The 20,757-nt window shown below is 41.4% G+C and overlaps 1 protein-coding gene across 1 annotated transcript in view; it reads left to right on the top strand.

Annotated features, from left to right (window-relative positions):
* The window catches only part of SOX5 (SRY-box transcription factor 5), a 1,010,028-nt gene that overhangs the window by 564,850 nt on the left and 424,421 nt on the right, over positions 1 to 20,757 (top strand). The gene's annotated exons all lie outside the window — the stretch shown is intronic.

A 20,757-nucleotide genomic window follows, 5' to 3' on the forward strand; every position in this document is an offset into this window, starting at 1 on the left:
ACCATTTCAGACAAGTGACTGTCCAGTCTCTTCTTAAAAAAAAACCTAGTGGTGAAGCACCCATAACGTCTGGAGGCCAGCTGTTCCACTGGCTAATTGTCCTCACTGTTAGGAAATTTCTCCTTAATGCTTCTCTCCTTGATTAGTTTCCATCCATTGTTTCTTGTCCTGCCTTCAGGTCCTTTGGAGAATAAGTTGATCCCCTCCTCTTTATGGCAGCCTCTCAAGTACTGAAATGCTGCTATCATGTCCCCCCTAGTCCTTTTTTTCTCTAGACCGGCCATACCCAAATCTCTCTTGATTTCTCCTAACCGTTAGAAAATTAGAAATTGTGGCTTTTTTCTGCTGTATCAGCATATTTTGGCATTGGACCTGGGTACCTTCGAGACCGTCTTCTGCCACCAGTAGCCTCCCACGGGCCAGTCCGCTCCCACAGAGAGGGTCTCCTCAGGGTGCCATCGGCCAAATTATGTCGGCTGGCGACACCCAGGGGGAGGGCCTTCTCTGTGGGAGCCCCTGCCCTTTGGAATGAGCTGCCCCCAGAAATTCGTAAAATCTCTGATCTCCGTGTATTTCGCTGTGCCCTCAAAACCTTGTTGTTCCGCCAGGCTGGGCTATCAAGGTAAAGATTTTAATTGGGTTTTAAAATTGGGATTTTAAATTTGGGGTTTTAAATTGAGCCTATCTTTTAATAATTTTAATAATTTTAAATTTTTGTCTGTCTTTGTGCTTTTAATCAGGCTGTACACCACCCTGAGTCCTCCAGGAGAAGGGCAGTATAGAAATAAAATAAAATAAAATAAAATAAAATAAAATAAAATAAAATAAAATAATAAAGTAAAGTAAAGTAAAGTAAAGTAAAGTAAAGTAAAGTAATAAAATAAAATAAAATAAAATAATAAAATAAAATAAAATAAAATAAAATAAAATAAAATAATAAAATAAAATAAAATAAAATAAAATAAAATAAAATAAAATAAAATAAAATAAATAAATAAATATTTTGGTAATATTGTAATGTGCTGGGTTTTTTAAATGCATTGTATTTTTAAAAATACCCAGAGAAAAATGATAACTATTTCTATTTCTAATGTTCCTTAACCCGTATAGCTTTTCTACTTTCATTAGCAAGGCAATTCATAGGAATGGCTCTTGTGAGCTCTTTTAAAACATACAGGTGTTCTTTGACTTACAACCACAGTTGAGTGCAAAATTTCTGTTGCTAAGTGAGACATTTGCTAAGAGAGTACTGCCCCATGTTAAGAACTTCCTTGCCACTGTTGTTAAGTGAATCACTGCACTTGTAAAGATAGTAGCATGGCTATTAAGTGAATCTGGTGTCCCCTGCCTGTCAGAAGTTCGTAAAAGGTGATCACATGACCCAGGGACATTGCAACTGTCATAAATATGAGTCAGTTGCCAAGTGCCTGAATTTTAAATCATGTGATCATGGGGATGCTGCAACGGTCATAAATATGAAAAATGCTCATAAGCCACTTTTTTCAATGCTGTTGTATAACTTCAAATCGTCACTAAACGAACTGTGAACGAAGTCGAGGATTATCTGTATTTCTTTTACTTCATAGTTTCTTATGGTAATTTCTCTGATGATGGCTTCAAAAACAATTTCCTAAAAGTAGGCTCTTTATAAAACATACTGTGTTTCCCCGAAAATAAGCCCTCCCCCGAAAATAAATCCTCCCCTGAAAATAAGCCCTCCCCAAAAATATTTAAACCCATGCGCAGCCGATCCCCGCCATTTCCTCTGGTTAGGGTTAGGGAGACAAAGCTGGAAATCAGGTAAGATGGCAAGAGGAGCTGTCTTGCTCCACACGCCCCAAAATAATAAGACTTCCCCGAAAATAAGGCCAAGTGCTTATTTCAGGGTTCAAAAAAATATAAGACAGGGGCTTATTTTTGGGAAAACACGGTCTATGACTGTCTGTACAGAATTTTCATGGTGTACTTCATTTTCTGACACAGACTTTTTCCTTCTTGCCTTTTAATATGGAGAAAGACAAACACATTACTTTGATAAGAGTCATGATGATTTGAAATCTATTATCTTCCCGGCACACACAGGTGCACCGGGTGGGTACACTTTCGGTTTCTGATGCGCCCATCCACGTGAAGACTAGCTGGCCGGCACACCAGAACCCGGAAGAGTAACAGATGACGGCTCGTGTGCCCAGAGAGAAGGCTCTGCATGCCACTTCTGGCACATGCGCCATAGGTTCTCCATCACGGGTCTATGGAGATTCTCAATCCATCCACATCATGGTTGTCCCAAAGGTTTTTTTTGAAAAAGGCAAATGTTTCCCTTGAAAACATTTTGCTTCTCATCCAATAAGCTTCTGTGTTTTTTGGGGGTGGACATCAAAGAATTGTGCTACTTCAGTGATATTATTGCTGTGTGCCCATACTCTTTTGGGTATCGTTTGTCAAGTTTTTGTGATTTGCAACTGAATTTGGATCCTGCTGAGAAAGGGACTATTGTCTAATAATACTATTAATGCATAACTTGAACAGAATCTAATTATAATGCAATTTGCATCTGATTTCTACCATTTCCCCCACATGATTTAAATGATTCAGGAAATTATTATCTTGCTTAATATATAAACATCACCAAATGGACATATTTTAGAAACGGTTAGAAACAGAATGAACTGCCCCCGAAAATACGTAAGATCTCCGACCTCCGGGTGTTTCGCTGCGCTCTGAAGACCCTGTTGTTCCGCCAGGCAGGGCTATCAATATAATAATTTTAAATTGGGGTATTTTAATTTTTGGGGTTTTAAATCAGCCAAATTTATTTAATTATTTTAATTTTTAATCATTGTTGTTTTCCTGTGTTTTTAAATTGGCTGTACACCACCCTGAGTCCTTCGGGAGAAGGGCGGTATAGAAATAAAATTATTATTATTATTATTATTATTATTATTATTATTATTATTATTATTATTATTATTATTATTGGTTGGTTAGTTAGTTTGCTTGTCAGTCCACCTGCGGTGATCTTCCCTTGTACCTGTGCCTGATGCCTATTCTCAGCTTAGTTACTTAAAAGGAAAGATAAGGAAAGGTTATATCCTGATAGACTACCAAACCCACCATAAAAATAATTAAAAAGATGAAGCATGGCTTTTGTAACCAGATATCCTGCTTTGTGGTGACCCCCCATCTGGGCTCAAGGTCTCTCGATACTCAATAGGAGCTTTTTAATTATTTTTCTCTGTTTGATGTTGCTAAGTATAACGAATGAATTTCAGAGGGACTGTTGTAGAATCCTTGATGCGTATCAGATCAGTGCTGTTAGGCACAGCAATTGCTAGCAGGATCCTACCCTGAGATTTGTTCACACAGATCTGAAGTCCAGGAACATCAGGTTGTTAAAAGGCCAAGTCTCTGTCAGACAAATTACACCTCCCTAACACAGTAATATATTCCTCCGGCAGCAATGAAACCTAAGAATCCTTGTGCTGTCTTTTTGCATTGGCCTTGCACAAAACTCTTAAACTTTAAAGGTAAAGGTAAAGGTTCCCCTCGCACATATGTGCTAGTCGTTCCCGACTCTAAGGGGCGGTGCTCATCTCCGTTTCAAAGCCGAAGAGCCAGCACTGTCCGAAAACATCTCCGTGGTCATGTGGCCAGCATGACTAAACATCAAAGGTGTATGGAACACTGTTAACCTTCCCATCAAAGGTGGTCCCTATTTTTCTGCTTGCATTTTTTACCTGCTAGGTTTGCAGAAGCTGAGACAAGTAATGGGAGCTCACTCCGTTACGCGGCACTAGGGATTCGAACCGCTGAATTACCGATCTTTCGATCAACAAGCTCAGCGTCTTAGCCACTGAGCCACCGAGTCCCTTTCTTAAGCTTTAGGCCATCTTATTTCTGTAATCTGATAATAAATTCAGGGGACATTCGGCATATAACTGAGCACGTTTTCTTCTTTTAGTCAGCTAGCCTTATCATTTTTAAGGATTTTGCTCTCCACATCTGTAAAGACTGAAGAAGATGCCCTTGACGGAGAAATGCAAGAATTATTACCTAGGTAAAAAGGGGTGAAACATTTTTTTAAAAAAAAGTCCAGAACAATGAGATAACATTTGGAAGTCGCTCAGGATGAGGCCTCCTTAAAGAGCGTAACAAGGAAGTGGAAATCTAGCACAATCAGGCTTACATGATTCTAATATTTTAGCCAATCTTAATATAAGTAATGTTAGCTCTCCAACGGAGTCAGTTCTTGGTCTGGTCTAGGTAGTGGAGCAGTGGTGAAATCCAAATTTTTTTACTACCAGTTCTGTGGGCATGGTGTGGTGTGGCTTGGTGGGTGTGGCTTGGTGGACATGGCAGGGGAAGGATACTGCAAAATCCCCATTCCCTCCCCACTCCTGGAGGAAGGATATTGCAAAATCTCCATTCCCACCCCACTCTGGGGCCAGCCAGAGGTGGTATTTGTCAGTTCTCCGAACTACTCAAAATTTCCGCTACCGTTTTTCCGAACTGCTCAAAATTTCCGTTACCGGTTCTCCAGAACCTGTCAGAACCTGCTGGATTTCATCCCTGCAGTAGAGTAACGGTGTCCCAGGGTGCAGATCCATGGATGATGGTGTAGTTCTACCTCTATAGCTGAAGTTGATGAAATTGATAGACCCCCTCCCCATAGAAGGAGTTGGTTGCTACGCTCTGTAATTTTCATCACAAGGAAGAGGAAGATTTCAAGTGCTTTGCTACTCTCCAAAGCACCTGAAGGCAGGACAAGAAGCAACGGATGGAAACTAATCAAGGGGAGAAGCAACTTAGAACTAAGGAGGAATCTCCTGACAGTGAGAACAATTGATCAATGGACAAAGTTGCCTCTAGAAACTGTGGGTACTCCAACACTGGAGGTATTTAAGAAGAAATTGGACAACTCTTTGTCTGAAATAGTATAAGGTTTCCTGCCTCAGCACAGGGTTGGACTAGAAGACCTTCAAGGTCCCGTCCAACTCTGTTATTCTGTTCTGTTCAGCATTGGTAGGAAAAAAGTCCATACAGGTAATCCTCTACTTAAAACCACAATTGGGACTCAAGTAACCATTACTAAGGAAGATGGTTATTCAATGAGTCTGATCTTATGACCTTTCTTGCCACCGTTGGTAAGTGAATCACTGCAGTTGTTCATTGAGCCTGGATAGCTCAGCAGACTAATGCATTGTAATTTAACACCAGCTGTCTGCAATTACTGTAAGTTCGAATCTCACCAGGCTCAAGGTTGACTCAGCCTTTCATCCTTTCTAAGGTAGGTAAATTGAGGACCCAGTTTGTGGGGGCAATAAGCTGACTTTGTATAAAATATACAAAAGTATGAAGGCTGTTGCTTAACGCACTGTAAGCCATCCTGAGTCTCCGGAGAAGGGCGGCATATAAATCAAATTTAAAAAAAAAATAAAAAATAAAAAAAATTGAGTCATGCCATCCATAAGCACAACTGGCTTCCCACATTGATTTTGCTGGTTGGAAGCCAGCTGGGAAGGTTGCAAATGGCATTCCCATGACCTCAAGGCATAGTAACCATGATTAAATGCAGGTAGTCCTTGACTTACAACAGTTCATTTAGTGACTGTTCGAAGTTGCAACGGCACTGAAAAAAAGTGATTTATGACCATTTTTCACAGTTATGACAGTTGTGGCATCCCCACGATCATGTGGTTTACATGCAGCTGGTTGACAACTGACTCACACTTATGACGGTTATGGTGTCCTGGGGTTGTGTGATCCCCTTTTGTGATCTTCTGACAAGGAAAGTCAATGTGGAAACCGGGTTCACTTAATAACGGTGTTACTAATCTAACAACTGCAGTGATTCACTTAACAAACGTGGCGAGAAAAATTGTAAAATGGGGAAAAATCACTTTAACAAATTTCTCACTTAGCAACACAAATTTTGGGCTCCATTGTGGTCATGAGTTGAGGACTACTTGTACATGTCGCTTGCCGAATGCCTGAACTTCGATCACATTACCACGGGGATGCTGTGACTGTCCTAAATGAGAGGACCAGTTGTAAGTCACTTTTTTTCAGTGCTATTGTAACTTCAAACAGTCGCTAAATCAATGGCTGCAATTTGTTTTGACAGGATGAAGTCACATTTGTGTGGGTAATATTCTTTTTTCTAACTAGTAATTAAACCATGCCATGAAGGTTAGACAGAAACAATTCTGTGTACAATGGAGTTTTTATGGGTAGTTAAAAAATTCCAGATCTCCCCTAATATTTGATTAGCAATTTCTGTTCAAACAGGAAGCTTTAGCAAGAAGCTTGCCAGATGATATAGGAGAAGGCCAGGATCTTTAGAGGTGGGCCCTCATCAGTGGTAAAATTCAATTTTTTTTACTACCGGTTCTGTGGGCGTGGCTTGGTGGGTGTCGCTTGGTGGGTGTGGCAGGGGAAGGATACTGCAAAATCTTCGTTTCCACCCCACTCCAGGGGAAGGATACTGCAAAATCTCCATTCCCACCCCACTCTTGGGCCAGGCAGAGGTGGTATTTGCCAGTTCTCTGAACTACTCAAAATTTCTGCTGCCGGTCCTCCAAACTCAAAATTTCGGTTCTCCAGAACCTGCTGGATTTCACCCCTTGGCCCAGGGGTGGGTCCTACTTACCTTTACTACTGGTTCGGAACGGGAAGCTTCTGTGCATGTGCAGATCGCCAATGATGACATCCGGGGCAGTGGGCGGGGCCTCCCCCCAGTTTTACTACTGGTTGTTGTGAACCGGACTGAACCGGGGGCAACCCACCACTGCCTGGACTTCATTATAACAGATATTGTGGTGGGAAGGAAATGATCAAGGATTTAGTTTTCCCAATTCAGGTGATTGCAGGAGGGGCCAAAAAAAGGCAAGATGGTGGCCAGAACTTCATGAACAAAAAAAATGACTTTTTTTTTTAATTGTGCAAGTAAATACACACCATGAATGCCCTTTTTCTCCAACATTCATAGGAAATGGATGGATTGCAGAGGATAATATGGAGCACTTTGGTAAAGAATGCATATCAAATTCATTTTCACCTCAGATGTATGTTAAATTAATTTTGAATCTTGGCAGATTCCTTCATACCAACTCCTTCATTTGAACAAACTAAGATGGAGTAGAATTTTTTCAGTGAATTGTCTGCTTGGTGATCTAGTTGATCCTTCACCTCCTGACATATAGAGTGAAATTTAGGAAATCTATACCTGAAATTGGATTCTCTGTTTCATAATTGATGCCTTTGGAATATGGCCATAGTTTTTATTTTTTATTTTATCATCTTGAATGCCTCCTTCATAACAGGTATCGACCCAAGGTAATATAATTATAGGAACATTTGGACAAATTATTCTCCATGAATTATGTTATGAGGTGATTTCAACATTTGCATTTTAAATGTTAAAAAAAAAAAATCATTGACACAATATCTTTAGAAGTGTTTATTTTGAGAGAAGGGACTGCTAAAACACATAGATCTATATTTAAGTACGATTTTCATCCTTTTAATTTAAAAAGTACAGATGAATGCACAAAAGGAAAAAAAAAAACAACCCGAGATATGAGAGAACATATAAATGTGAAATGAAACGGAAACAGATTGTCCATCTCTATGGTGATGTAAACGTTCTATAAGATTTCAGCACCGAACTATAATTTCATTAAGATGCAACCCGCTCTGCTAAAAATTGGGGAAAGGAGTAGCATTTTCTATGAGTGGAGGTTTTTTTTTTAAAAAAAAAATTACAATGGGTACTTCACTCATTGTGTAGGAGACTGCAGTTGTTCTCTTGGGGGGGGGGATAGTTTTTTTTTTAAAAAAGGTTACTTCTATTTCAAATTCATCACCTGTCAGGAGATAGAAATAATAAGAAGAGAGGTTAAAGCTATGTTTATCATTGGAATTATGAAATGAGACTGTGCTGGTAAAATTACACTTTGATGCAGATAAGGGACCAAAAAAATAATAATAATAATAATGCAAAGCCTAGATAATCAGAGGGGAGAAATCGTTTGTAAAAAAAAAAAGAGTAACGGTGAAAAAGGCTTAGGTATGACAGAACAAATTAGATGCAAACTTCTTCTGAGGCATAGATAAAGGAGAAAAGGAGGTAATTGTCGTCCTCTTCATCGCTTCTGGTCAGATTGCATGTAAAATACTGTGTTTGGCCTGGGCTTCTCAAAAGATGTCAACAAATTGGAAGGATTTCAGATGCAAAGCAGAGGAATTACGAACGGGTCTTCAGGAAATCATTAGCAGGAAAAAAGATTGAGGGAACTAAAATGTGACAAGATAACTTTCTAAAAAAAATCACACACACACACACAAATACAAAAATATATCGAGCGAGGAAGGGAGAAGAGGGGGGATTTTGTGTTATGAAAGAGAATGAAGGAGCATCACATTGAGATGGGGGGAACTTCAGCACAGACAGGAGATAAGGACAGATGTCTCATCGTTTTGTTTAGTCTATCCCACCTGGATGGAGAGATCTAGAATTTGCCGAACTCCCAATACTTTCAACCAGCAGGTGAGAGATACCAGCAGCTGTACCCAGAGGTGGGCTTCAAAAATTTTAGCAAGGGGTTCTCTGCCTGGTTGCTGGGTGTGTGTGGCCATGATGGGCATGACCTAGTCGGCCTCGTGCACCATGGCGGGGAGAGGGGGCAGCATTTTTGCCATTCCCGGGCTCTGGAGGCTTTCCTTGAGCCTCCAGGAAGGCAAAAACGGCCTCCCCAGCCTCCGGAGGCCCTCTGAAGGCTGGAAACAGGCCCATTTGTGGAACTTCTGGTAGGCCCATTTTTTGCCCTCCCCGAGCCTCTGCATGTGCCTGCACTTACCTGCATCCAAAACGGGCCTCGGGGGGACTCCTGGGAGGGGCGGGGCGGGGTGGGCAGGGCCAGCCAAGAGTGGGATTTGGGGATTCTCTGAACTGCAAAGAATCTTAGCAAGAGGTTCTCCCGAACCCCTGCGAACCTCCAGCAGCCACCCTGGCTGTACCTCAACAATTAAAAGACAAGTTTCCCAACTCAGGCACTTACTCTGCCTTTTTTTTTTTTTTTTTTTTTTTGAGACCCTCTGTAGACCAGAAGAGGGATCTTCTCTTGATCTACTAACTATCTCCAGAGTGATTGGGGCCCAAGGCTAGCTGGCAGAACCAGGTCTTCAGGCCATTATGGAACGTCAACATGTTTGATGCAGATCTATCTTGGGGGCAGGGATGCGTTCTACTTATCTTTACTACCAGGTAGCAGCGGGAGTGTGCACGCGCTCTCGCTTTGCTCTCATGCGCGCTTCTGCACATCCGCAGATGACCCATGATGATGTCGTGGCAGGTGGGCAGAGCCTCCCGCCAGTTTTACTACCAATTCTATAGAACCGGACAGAACCAGGAGCAACCCACCTCTGCTCAGGGCAGATATGATATTCCAAAGGGTGGGAGCCATGGCAGAGAAGGCTCTTCTCTTGGATCTCACCCCCCAGAATTCTTTGGCTGATGGAGTCCATAGAATGCCCCCTCTGCAAGCACAGGTGACCTGGGCTGATCCCCAAATAATCATTGGTTGTAGGCAGGAACACATGGAAAGATATTCCTTCAGACCCCATGCTCTCCAGTCATGAAAGCAAATACCAGAACCTTGAGGCGGAATCAAAAGCAGATCAGAATCCTGTGACAACCCTAAAAAAAATTAATGTGATTTCTTCATACTCTAGTCAATCAGCTCTCTTGTGATATTTTATACCAAACTGTCTTCAAGGGCAGTCCCATGTATTACACGGTGCAGTAATCTAAGCAATAGCAATAGCACTTAGACTTATATACTGCTTCATAGTGCCTTACAGCCCTCTCTAAGCGGTTTACAGAGTCGGCCGATTGCCCCCAACAGTCTGGGTCCTCATTTTTACCCACCTTGGAAGGACGGAAGGCTGAGTCAACCTTGAGCCTGGTGAGATTTGAACTGCCAAGCTGCTGTCAGCCGGTGATCAGCAGAAGTAGCCTGCAGTACTGCATTCTAACCACTGCGCCACCGCGGCTCTTTGAAACCTCTTGTGAAAAGCAAGAGGTTACCAGGCCATGGTTTATTCTATTAAAGCTATCATTTTCCTGATAGTGCCATTGCTGGCCCACCTGCCTAAGCTTGTGAAAAGTGTCTATATTTCATAATCTCTCAATTTAAAATGAGCTGGCCACTCATTCTCTCATTCTGTTTGTTTGTTTGTGTGTGAATATTACTTTTCTTCCTGGTAAATTGCATTCAGGACCCTAGCCTTTGTCCCAGTTGTGATCTTAGGTCCTGTTGCAGGAAAAATCTAGATTGTTTTTAATATAATGGGATGTTACAATACTAGGTGGCCTAGAATTGCCATTAGGTGACCCGATTGTTGTGTATCGAAAGGATGAAAAGGCTGACCTTCTGAGCGGCATGCATTTGCTTTGGTCCAAAAAAGGGAACACATGCATCCGTGTTTATTAGGATGCATTAAAAAAGAAAGAAAGAAAAGAAATTGATAAGGGAAACTGGCAAAAGTTTAAAAGAGAAAGAGAAACAGTAGTGTTGGACACAGGGGTGGGTTCTATTTACCTTTACTACCGATTCGCAACGGGACCGCATACGCAGATTGCCAATGATGACATCTGGGCTGGTGGGCGGGGCCTCCCGCCGGTTTTACTACCGGTTCTTGCGAACCGGTCCAACCCACCACTGGTTGGACAGCATCATTAATGGAAGCCATTTATTCAAATTACGACTCATTTACGGTTCCAATTCACCAATATGCTAAAACAGCACACAGGTTGTCCTTGCATTACAGCCATTCTCTTAGTGCCCGTTCAAAGTTACAACAGCACTGAAAAAAGTGACTTGTGACCGGGTGTTCACACTTATGACCATTGCAGCTTCTCCATGGTCACGTGATCAGAATTCAGGCTTTTTGCAGTCGGCATCGATTTAGGATGGTTGCAGAGTCTTAAGGTCATGTAATCACCATTTGTGGTCTTCTTAACTGGCTTCAAACAAGCAAAGTCAGTGGGAGAAGTCGGATTCGCTTAACAACTGCACGGTTCATTTAACAACAGCACCATTCACTTAACGACTGCATGATTCACTTAATAATTGTGGCAAAAAAAGGTTGCAAAATGGGATGCAACTTACTCAACAGCTACCTTGCTTAGCAATGGAAATTTTTTCGCTCAATTGCGGCCGTAAAGTGAGGACTACCGGTAATAATCTTAGCGTCCAAATAATGACAATGTTGACTCTCCCATCATTTAAGAACCATTTAAGAAATGCTTAGTTTTCCTTCAGAGAAGAAACACATGGGTTTTTCTTTACTGTAAACAGGTAAAGATAAAGGTTCCCCTCGCACATATGTGCTAGTCGTTCCCGACTCTAGGGGGCAGTGCTCATCTCCGTTTCAAAGCCGAAGAGCCAGCGCTGTCTGAAGACATCTCCGTAGTCATGTGGCTGGCATGACTCAACGCCAAAGGCGTATGGAACACTGTTACCTTCCCACCAAAGGAGGTCCATATTTTTCTACTTGCATTTTTTACCTGCTTTCGAACTGCTAAGTTGGCAGAAGCTGGGACAAGTAACTCACCCCATTATGCGGCACTAGGGATTTGAACCGCTGAACTGCCAACCTTTCGATCGACAAGCTCAACGTCTTAGCCACTGACTGCTACCCACGTGTAGCTTTAGAGACCTGCACACTGTTGCTTGATTATTTATGAATGAACTAAACAATTTATGCTAACTAAACAATGGCTCGGGATTGAAAAAAACAGAACCGATCGTTTGTGCTTGTCCTAAATGGAAAACCTATCCTACGCTTCCTCTCCCTCCCCCCCCCAGCCGACATGGAGACCTCCAAGACTGTTTCCCCAAAACCTGCTTATCCATTCATTATGGTCCTCAGACAGGCAGTAACATTTTAGCTTTCTGGCTTATAATTACACAAATACAGGCAGCTGAATTAGCTCAGCAGGTCAACAGAACAATTTGGAGCTCAGTCTGTTGCTGGGTGAGTAGTGGAGGGGACAGTTAGGGAAGAGAAAGCTTTTCCTAAATTCATTGGTGGCTCCGAAGCTATAATTTGCGGTTTCAACGTGTTTGCTGGTGGTCTTCAGAGAAGAAGGAGTAACCTCTATTCCTTGCTTTGAGCTCGCATGTAAAGATGCAGAGCCGGATGTTGAAAGACTATGCGGATAGTGAATTTCAGAGTTTTCCTGCAATTTTTGCATTTTTTACAAAGTCACTTTAATGCCCAGTGAGAATACTAAGTGCCAGAAACCTTTAGAGCTCTATCTTAGAACGAAAGAGGTTATGAGAGTCCTTTACATATTTTGGACTTCCAACTTTCAGACTGACAGTTTAGGGAGTTGATATCTTGTGTATCTTAAAGCCATACATGTGAGGGATGCCAGTGGCCTACATGTGCTCATCACTTTTATCCCCTTATTATTTTACATCAAGAATTTTTTTTTTTAAGATGAAGTACAACTCTACAAATCCAGCTGCAGTAATAGAACAGATCAATAAGCCAACTGTGGCACAGGAGTTGGGTAGAAAGGTAGAAAGCCAATTTGGTCTAATGAGTAAGGCCAGAGCTGTCACCACTGGTTCGCCCAGCACCGGAAATGTGAGTGTGCGCCGGGGTGAAATTCAGCAGGTTCTGACAGGTTTTAGCGAACCGGTAACGGAAATTATGAGCAGTTCGGAGAACCGGCAGTGGAAATTTTGAGTAGTTCAGAGAACCGGCAAATACCACCTCTGGCTGGCCCCAGAGTGGGGTGGGAATGGAGATTTCGCAATATCCTTCCTCCAGGAGTGGGGAGGGAATGGGCATTTTGCAGTATCCTTCCCCTGGAGTGGGGAGGGAATGGAGATTTTGCAGTATCCTTCCCCTGCCACGCCCACCAAGCCACGCCCACCAAGCCACACCATGCCCACCAAGCTATGCCCACAGAACCAGTAGTAAAAAAATTTGGATTTTACCACTGGCGTGCGCGCACCATTCGTGCATGTATGCAGCATTAAACGACACGGGAATTCGCTCACACAAACCGTCCACACATGTGTGTGGCATCAAAACCATAGCGATATAGGACAGGATTGTGCCCAGGCGGGCAGGTCGCTACTACCGGTTCGCCTGAACCTGTCCGAACCGGCTGAATACCATTTCTGGCTAACGCACCAGGTTAAAAAAAGGGATAGTGTAGAACGCTGTGGTATCCAATGTGTCTTATTTATTTGACTGTAAGCTGCTTAAAGTCATGTAAAAGTGAGACGGGCAGCTATATAAATCAAATAAATAAAAATGACATTTTAATGAAAGAGTTATGCTGATATTTATATTCAAAGCTTGATTTAAGTGTTTGCACAGGGACACTTGTAGCTCCTGTGGGGATCATCTTAAAAGCAGCTGCTTTTTCTCCCACTGGAATATACAGCTGCTGTCTTCAGCTAATGTTTGATCCAGGGAAAAGGGATACTTGTTTCAAGATATTCCCAAATGTTGTTAGCTAAATACAGCATCCTTTTAAACCACAGTTTGGCTTTCAAAAATGTAAAGCTCTTTTTAATACTGCTTCCGGAACTGGCTTTTCTTTCAACAAAATCAAAACAATTGATAAAATCAAATGGGATACATTGGATTTTAAAGAGATGCTTATTCTAGAAAAGTGAGTTTCTTTTTTTTTTTTTTGGTTTTTTTCCCCTTGAAAATGTTTCACTTCTTGTCCAAGAAGCTTCACTTCAGTTCAGAACTGGAAAAGTTCCTACATGAGAAGTGAAACATTTTTAAAGAAAAAAACCCCAATAAAATCCAGTTGGGCTGTTGGGACAACTATGATCTGGATGACTGAGAATCTCCATGAATCTTGATTACAGTGGTGGGATTAATTTTTTTTTTACTACCGATTCTTTGGGTGTGGCTTGGTGGGCATGGCTTGGTGGGCATAGCAGGGGAAGGATACTGTAAAATCTCCATTCCCACCCCACTCCAGGGGAAGGATACTGTAAAATCCCCATTTCCTCCCGATCAGCTGGGACTCAGGAGGCAGAGAATAGATGGGGGCGGGGCCTGTCAGAAGTGGTATTTACTGGTTCTCCGACGTACTCAAATTTTCCGCTACCGGTTCTCCAGAACTGGTCAGAACCTGCTGAATTCCACCTCTGCTTGATTTCTATTAGTTTAGAATAAGCATCTCTTTAAAAATCCCATTAGATAGGAAATAGGAGCAGTGTGGGCATAAGCTTTCCCTGCTGATGCATGCACACCATTGAAATAATTACAAATTTCCGAAAAATCACTTTGCGGGGAAAAAATATGAATTTTGTGGCTGGGGAGCCAAGAAGAAAAGAAAGAAAACTTCCACAGCACGTAAAACTTCATTGTTGAATGACATGACTTTAGAAAGATGACAGGTGTGTGTGTGTGTGTGTGTGTGTGTGTGTGTGTGTGTGTGTGTGTGTGTGTGTGGAAAGAGAATAGATTAAGCAAAGCTTCATCAAGATTAACAAAGGAAGATTATTGACTTTAGCAGGAAAGAACAGAAACCTGTTTTATCTTTAACCTTAGAAGAGGGATGTTCTGTAGTTGGTGGGAAACCTCTCCGAGAATAAGAATAGCAACTTCCTGTTAGATTATTTCTTGATGGACCTTTCTTGAGAGGGACTCTGGTTATGAGAAATATTATGGCCATTCCAATGAAAATCCTTTTCTCCTTTGAATTGAGAATGTAAAGATCCATGTCTGGAATGGTGGTAAGTACAGGATTGGTTTACCAAAAAAAAAAAAGAGGGGGGGTACTAAATTGTCTTCCTCCATTTGGCTTTTAAAGAAATCATGATTGGATGTGTGTTCCAGTAGCATTCGTTAGCATGGGATTCACAATATCAAAAAGTAAATGATCCCAACAGTTGATAAGTATAAGTATGCTATATGAATGTGTACAGCTATATGTATAAATATATGTATATGTACGTTAACCTCATAAATCTGTGGGTAGAAACATGAAGCTATGAAGGTTGAAATGCCAGTAGCATGAGCAAAGAACATAGAGCATAGAACACAGAATAATTAAAACATGGGAATGCTTTAATTAATTAATGGTTTAATTAATAGAGAATAATTAAAACATGGGAATAATTAAAACATGGGAATGTTTTAATTAAAGCATGAGAACGAATGTCTTCAGGGGGGAAGATTAGGAATGAGGGAAAAGAAAGAAAGATAGAGACTGAAGCCCTGATAAAATTTGTGATTTATTTCTGATTTTCACTTTCATTTATTAATGGCATTCCTTCTTTCACTGATAATTTTGAATTTTTTAAAACTAATACCTTATTTTCCCGAAAATAAGACATCCCCTGATAATAAGCCCAATCGGGCTTTTGAGCGCATGCGCTAAAATAAGCCTCCCCCTGAAAATAAGCCCTCCCCGAAAATATTTAAACGCAGAGCTGGAAATCAGGTAAGACAGCAAGAGGAGCCCCATCTTGCTCCCAGAGCCCCAAAATAATAAGACATTCCCGAAAATAAGGCCAAGTGCTTATTTCGGGGTTCAAAAAAAATAAGACAGGGTCTTATTTTCAGGGAAACATGGTAGTTCCTTTTAAAATAATGAAATATAAGTAATGCAGCAGCAACCACAATACAGTAATGGTTTTGCAGCAGAACCCTCCCTCTCCTAATGGTAGTGACTAAAATAAATTAAATATATTGTTGTCAAAACAATCCTTCTTCCTTCTTAAGGAAGGAACAACTCTATGAATACTTAAATTTACTATTTTTTTTATTAATAATAAATGATGAGTTCTAACAAATTATAACTGAATTCTAATAAATAATAAATCCTAATAAATTCCTCTTCCTTCTTAAATAAATGGGACCATCTAGTCCAGCTGGTCTCAGATGTTCTCAGAAGCTGAGCAGGGTAGGCTTTGGTTAATATTTGGATGGGGGACTTTCAGGGTTGTGGGCTATATTGAAACCTCAAGAACCATCTCGGAAAGAAGATGATTGAAAATGATTTCCGTAATTGCCACCAAAAATATTAAACAAGAATCAAGCTTAACTCAAAGGCATTGCTTCTTTGGTATGTCAAGGGAATTGTGCTTTTTATCATTTGCTCTCTTAGAAAACTTAGATTAATGTTAGAAAGTTAATATTAAATGTTAATTTATTAATTTATTATTTATTTATTTATTTTTATATGCCGCCCTTCTCCAGAGACTCAGGGCGGCTTACAATGTGCTAAGCAATAGCCTTCATACTTTTGTATATTTTATACAAAGTCAGCTTATTGCCCCCACAAACCGGGTCCTCATTTTACCCACTTTAGAAAGGATGGAAGGCTGAGTCAACCTTGAGCCTGGTGAGAATTGATCTCGCAGTAATTGCAGGCAGCTGGATGTTAAATGCTGCCTTAGTGGGAGAAACTTGAGAATAAAGTGTCAATGAATTGGTTGCTCTTACTTTGAATACTTAATTTAGATTAATCATGTTTGTAGTTCCCAGAAACAAAAGGAAGCCAGGATTAAAATCTTAGTTTAGAGGATAGGCGAGCATAAGAAAGTTGAGCCTATTGTACCTTGAGATCCCCAAAACCTGTGAATTTTGTCAAGGAAGAGCCAAATATTTAAAGGAATCTTGTATGTGCTCAAAGATAAATGGGCAGAGCACCTTTATTCTTTTTTGGCATAATTAAAGTTATGGAGGGAATTACAGTATTTTTCAGACGCTCCGGACTATAAGATGCACCTACCTTTTTGGAGGAGAGAAACAAGAGAAAGAATCTGCCTCTGCCTCCCAGCAATTTGAGTCGTTGCAGCAAACAGCAAACAGCCTGCTTTAGTTCCATTTTCATTTTCAGCACAGCCTGATTAGCAGAAGAAAAAAAAATCAGCCTCCCAGCAATTTGCCTCCTTGCAGCAAACAGCGGACGCCCGAGCGGCGACTGAAACAGCTAAGAGTCGGGAGGCCGATCCAACCGACAATCAGCTGCTGGTACTCATCAGGCTGTGCTAAAGCTGAAATGGGGTGTTTGCTGTTTGCTGCTTGCTGCAAGGAGGCAAATTGCTGGGAGGCAGAGGCCAAAGGGTGGGGGCCAGCGGGTGGGCGGGGCTACATTTGGTGTATAAGACACACTTTTTCCCCCCTAAAAGAGGGTGAAAATTTGGGTGTGACTTATACTCCAAAAAATATGGTAGATATGTCTAGTCTAATGAAGAGAAGGGCTAGCGGTGATATAATAGCAGTCTTTCAGTAACTGAGGGGCTGTCATAGAGAAGAGGGGGTCCACCTTTTCTCCAAAGCACCTCAGGGCAGGACAAGAGGTAACAAGTAGAAGATCATTAAGGAGAGACCCAATCTAGAACTAAGGAGAAATTTCCCGACAGTGAGAACAATTAATCAATGGAACGGCTTGCCTCCAGAAGTTATGGGTGCTCCAAAACTGGAAGTATTCAACAAGACTGGAGAGGCATTTCTCATGAATGGTATAGGGCCGTGATAGCAAACCTATAGCACAGGTGGCACACAGAGCCATATCGGTGAGCATGTGAGTGTTTCCCTAGCTCAGCAAATGGGCTGTTTCCAGCCTCCGGAGGGCCTCGGGGTGGTGGGGGGTGGGGAAGGCTGTTTTTGCCCTCCCCAGGCTCCTAGAAAGGCTCTAGAGCCTGGGGAGAGTGAAAAATGGGCCTTCCTGTTCCACCGGAAGTCGGCAAATGGGCCGTTTCCAGCCTCCGGAGGGCCTCGGGGGGGGGGGAGGCTGTTTTTGCCCTCCCCAGGCTCCAAGAAAGCCTCTGGAGCCTGGGGAGGGTGAAAAACGGGCCTACCGGGCCCACCATGCCATCACGTGCCAAAAGCAGGGGGAGCACAGGCGGGTCATGTGCGCATGCACGAGGGGGCAGGGCGCATTGAATTATGGGTGTGGGAACACGTGTGCACGACACCTCTGCGCTCCCCCTGCTTTTGGCACGTGACGGCAAAAAGGTTAGCCATCACTGGTATAGGACCTCCAGCCATGGGCAGTTGCTGGATTAGAAGATCTCCAAAGTCCCTTCCAACCCTATTATTTTATGTTTTATGATATGGTCTTTTAAAAGCAGTTTGTATTATAGAGATGTGAGTTCCCAAAAGCTTACAGATTTCTGTATGAAGTTATTTTTTTTAAATAAATTGCAAATTAAAGCAGAAATGGGATAAAAGTGTCCTGAAGCTGGAAAAATATGAAACCTAACCCTAGTTGAGCCATTAAAACAAGGATTCTTACAGCAATTTTAAGATTTAATATATGTTGTGCTGCAGCTTTTTTAAAGGGAAAGAGCCCCACCTCAGTTATGCATAAAGACCATAAGAAGACAATTATAGCCACCAACAAAACAGGCAGTTTAAGAGATGCTAACAGCAAGAAACTAAAAGAAAATTTGCAAAGAAAAAGAGAAAGGGAGCAACGTAGGGCCAAAAGGGAAGGATGGCACAGAGGGAGCGAAGCCACGTTTGAAATATCAGAAGGTGTGAAGAATTATGGTTTCATCATGACAAACCAGAATGTGGCTATTAAGAGTCAAATCTATTAAAATAAGGTGAGAATATGCTTGGTGACTTTAATGAGAGTCAGATCTCACCTTTATTGGAGAGAAGGATGCTTTTCATTTGGCCTGGCATTTGCAAGCATCATTATGATCATCTACGTATCAGAAACTTTGTGTTTAAAAGAATTATTTGAAAAAAAAAATATCGAAGAACGATATGGGACTGGAGCAAGGAAGAGAATAAATTAGAAACACAGATTTTAAAAAAGTAGATCTGATGTAGGAGAGGAGCAAAAAGATCTGGGTGGTAGAGTTAAGGGAGTCATCAGCCTAGAGTCGATACATTGCCGCAAACAGTCTTCAGTTGAACACCTCTTCAATTCAGTTAACCTTTACCTGGTGCCAATTTAGTATTGGACCTTAGTTGACTAGATTCTGGTGTACGGGCTTGCTCAGTTAAGCTTCTTAACTGCCACTTAACATATGATCACAATTCTTTGCGCTTGACAGTTTCAGTCAGACCAGCATAGCTACCATCTTAACACTATTTTTAATCATATCCTATAGCCATCCATGTGTGTATCAGTGGTGGGTTCCTGCCGGTTCGGTCAAGCCGGTAGCGGTGACGATATGACGCCACCGAACCGGTTCTCTTTGTTTGGGAGCTGGGCCCTCCCCCCCCACGTTATTCTTACCTTTTATTTGGCCCTGCCCCCAATTTTTCGCTGCCTCCCGAGTCCCAGCTGATTGGCTGGAAGGAAAAAAACTGTTTAAACTCTTGCCGCGGGGCTTCAAAGGGCCGCCCTACAGCTGATCAGTGTGGTGGTAGACCAGTGCGCTCGAAAAACAAATGGGTAGACCAGGATGCACCAAGAACAAATGGGTAGACCAGTACAGCTCTGCAATCAGTTAAAATCAGTACCTCTGCTAAATCCTAGAGAATTGTCACATGACCATCAAACCACACCCACAAAATAAGCCACGCCCACACACCGGTAGTAAAAAAAATTAGAACCCACCCCTGGTGTGTATGTGTGTGAATGTTTGTGTGTGTGCACATGGCCTGGGTATGTTGAGATGGGAAAACTTTTGAAGACGCCAAAACAGAACTGGGCATTTAGCATTTGAGTGTTTCATTTTCAAGAACCTTTATCCTGATACTAAGCTCTGCATAAAAGAAAACAAAACAAAACAAACTAGATATAGATTATTATTCAGCAAAAAGGAAGAAAAAATCTGTTAAGGTTGACCATTAAACACTGTAGAGAAGCAAACAATTAAAGGTAATCTATAACCTTATTATTGGAAAACTAGTGAACATCAATAGAATAGAATAGAATTCTTTATTGGCCAAGTGTGATTGGAGACACAAGGAATTTGTCTTGGTGCATATGCTCTCAATGTACATAAAAGAAAAGATACACCGTCAAGAATCATGGGTACAACACTTAATGATAGTCATAGGGTACAAATAAGCAATCAAATCATATTAGGAAACAGTCAATATAATTGTAAGGATACAAGCAACAAAGTTACAGTCATACAGTCATAAGTGGAAAGAAATGGATGATGGGAACGATGAGAAGATTAATAGTAGTGCAGATTTAGTGAATATTTTGACAGTGTTAAGGGAATTATTTGTTTAGCAGAGTGATGGCGTTCAGGAAAAAATTGTCCTTGTGTCACACCTTGTTCTGGTGTGCAGTGTTCTATAGTGTCGTTTTGAGGGTAGAAGTTGAAACAGTTTATGTCCAGGATGCGAGGGGTCTGTAAATATTTTCACAGCCCTCTCTTTGACTCGTGCAGTTTACAGGTCCTCAATGGAAGGCAGGTTGGTAGACACTGTTTTTTCTGCAGTTCTAACTATCCTCTGAAGACTGTGTCTGTCTTGTTGGGTTTCAGAACCAAACCAGACAGTTATGAAGATACAGATGACAGACTCAATAATTCCTCTGTAGAAAACAAAAGTTCTCATTTGGAGAACTCATTTCTCTTTGTGTTTGTGTCTATAAACACACACGTATATACACACAGATACACACATGCTATACATATAAATGTTTCTTTTCCTAATTTTTTTTCTCATTTAATCCTGTAATCTTATTTTATCTTTGATTCTGTATTTTTTCCCCCTTCAACCACCCCATCATCACAACTAGTTCCTTGAAGTAAATGTTCATTTATATACAAATAATGATTA

The sequence above is a fragment of the Pituophis catenifer genome, unplaced genomic scaffold, assembly GCF_029215685.1.
Source record: "Pituophis catenifer annectens isolate HBS135680 unplaced genomic scaffold, rPitCat1.0.hap2 SCAF_7, whole genome shotgun sequence".
Taxonomy (NCBI): domain Eukaryota; kingdom Metazoa; phylum Chordata; class Lepidosauria; order Squamata; family Colubridae; genus Pituophis; species Pituophis catenifer.